Raw genomic sequence first — 2841 nt, forward strand, 5'->3', positions numbered from 1 at the left:
ACAAATTATGTTGAATCAAGCTAGGGACTTCCGAATTCGATTCTGGACATATGCTCAAGTCCCAAATTACGATACAGACCCACCAGAATTGTCAAAATACTGATCGGGATATTTTTGCACAAAACGTTGACCGTAGTCAACTCAGATGAGTTTTAAGGCACGATTTCACATTTTCATCAATTTTCTCATAAAAACCTTCCGGAAAAAGGACACGAACTGCACACGCAAATCAAGAAAGGCTAAATGAAGCTATTCGAGGTCTCAAAACAAAGAAATGAAGGATAAAACTATAAATAATTTATCGGGTCATCACAAGAAATAATAGGGATCTATTATATAGGGATTTCGAAGCAAGTGTGGTTAATTTTCCTGGATTGGATAAGTTCAACAAGGCACTGCCACAATAGAAGTTATTTCCAAGTGACTTCAATTACATGGATGTGGAAACCCAGGTCCATTTTTCAACAAAAAGAAACTCATACGTTTATAAGGGAAGCATTCTAAAATACATGTCAGTTATTGATCTCTCAAATAGCAGATTAACTACTGGTGAAATTCCCATTGATCTCGGGAATGTGAGCAAAATACATGCACTGAATCTATCACACAACCATCTCATTGGAAGAATCCTAGATGCCTTCTCCAATTAACAAGAAATCGATTTCCTGCAACAACTTGAATGGGAGAATTCTTGGCAGCCTACTTGAGCTACATTCTTTGGAGATATTCAGCGTGGCATACAATAACTTATCTGGTGCAGCACCTAAGTCTAAAGCTCTGTTCGCAACTTTCGAGAAAAGCAACTGTCAAGGAAATCCTTTTCTTTGCGGTCATTGTTGCGGAAGTCAAATGTATATAGTGTGAATAAGTCACAACTACTATACCAAAAATTATGACAGCCACCAAATAATAAATAAGACAATAAATCAACAATAAAAGGAACACCAGAATTTACGAGGTTCGGCTAATTTTGCCTACTCCTCGGACACAACCAATATTTTATTCCACTCCAAAAATACAAGTGAAATAATACTAAAGAGAGAAGATACAAATGTCTTAAGAAGATAAGAAGGCAATGAGAGGTGTGTTTAAATCCTAAACATTTGCCCTCCTTTTATAGGGTGAAGTACCAACCAAAATTGGTACTTCATCGATGTGGGATTTCTGCCATTCAACAAATCTCCACCTTGGCAAAATTTCACATCTTCAATTTTCTCTCAATAAAAATTTTTTAGTTGTGTCTTCATCTTTAATCTTCAATGTTCAACAATGTTGATCAAATCCAAACAATGTTGAAACTTGACCGCAGTTACCACTTTTGTCAGCATATCATCAGGATTCTCTGTAGTATGAATTTTCTTCACCGTGACTCCACCTTCTTCTATGATTTCTCGTAGGAAATGATACCTAACATCAATGTGCTTCGTCCTTGCATGATAAACTTGGTTCTTCGCTAATTGAATAGCACTTTGACTATCACAAAAATTGTGATATTTTTTTGTTCAACACCAAGCTCCTTTAGCAACCCTTGAAGCCAAATTGCCTCCTTCACAGCCTCTGTAATAGCCATGTACTCTGCCTCTGTTGTAGACAAAGCAATTGTTGACTGCAAAGTAGACTTCCAACTAACTGGTGCTTTTGCAAAAGTAAACACATAACCAGTAGTTAATCTTCGTTTGTTCAGATCACCCGCAAAATCTGAGTCACAATATCCAACTACAGACTGATTGTTTTCCTGCTAAAAAACTAACCCAACATCTACAGTATTATGAATATACCGTAGAATCCACTTCACAACTTGCCAATGCTCCTTTACTGGATTATACATATATCTGCTAATAACTCCAACAGCTTGTGAAATGTCAGGTCTCGTACAGACCATTGCATACATCAAGCTACCAACAACATTTGCATATGGTACCTTTGACATATACTCTCGTTCAGCTTCATCCTTTGGCGACATAGTATTACTTAGCTTAAAATGGGGAGCAAGTGGAGTACTAACTGGCTTAGTCTTTTCATCTATGCCAAAACGTTGTAGTACTCTTTTCAAATATTCTTTCTGAGATAAACAGAGTTTCTTTGAACGTCTATCTCTTATTATCTCCATGCCAAGAATTTTCTTTGCCTCACCCAGATCCTTCATCTCGAACTCCTTCTTCAGTTGAATCTTCAACTTATCAATTTCTTCCGAATTCTTGGAAGCTATCAACATATCATCAACATATAGGAGAAGATATACAAAAGAACCATCTTTAAGCTTGTGCAAATACACACAATGATCGTATTTGCTTCTCTTGTACCCTTGCCGCAACATAAACTCGTCAAATCGCTTGTACCATTGTCTAGAAGATTGTTTCAATCCGTACAATGATTTTTCAAGTTTGCACACCATATTTTCTTTTCCAACAATTTTGAATCTTTCTTGCTGAGTCATGTAGATTTCCTCCTCCAAGATTCCATGTAAAAACGCAACTTTTACATCCATCTCAACTAGTTCCAAATCCAACTGTGCTACCAAAGCCAACATAATTCTAATGGAGGAATGTTTTACAACTGGAGAAAACACTTCATTGTAATCAATTCCCTCCTTTTGAGCATATCCTTTGGCCATCAATCTTGCTTTGTAGCGAACATCTACTTGGTTAGGAAATCCTTCCTTCTTTGCAAATACTCATTTGCACCCAATTGCTTTCTTTCCCTTCGAGAGATAGACCAATCTCCATGTATGATTCTGATGAAGAGACTGTATTTCATCATTCATGGCAATCCTCCACTTATCTTCTTCTGAACTTTGGACTGCGTCTTTATAAGTGGTAGGAATATCATCAGCTACAATTG

This window comes from Nicotiana tabacum, chromosome 5 (assembly GCF_000715075.1).
Source record: "Nicotiana tabacum cultivar K326 chromosome 5, ASM71507v2, whole genome shotgun sequence".
In the NCBI taxonomy this organism is placed as follows: Eukaryota; Viridiplantae; Streptophyta; class Magnoliopsida; order Solanales; family Solanaceae; genus Nicotiana; species Nicotiana tabacum.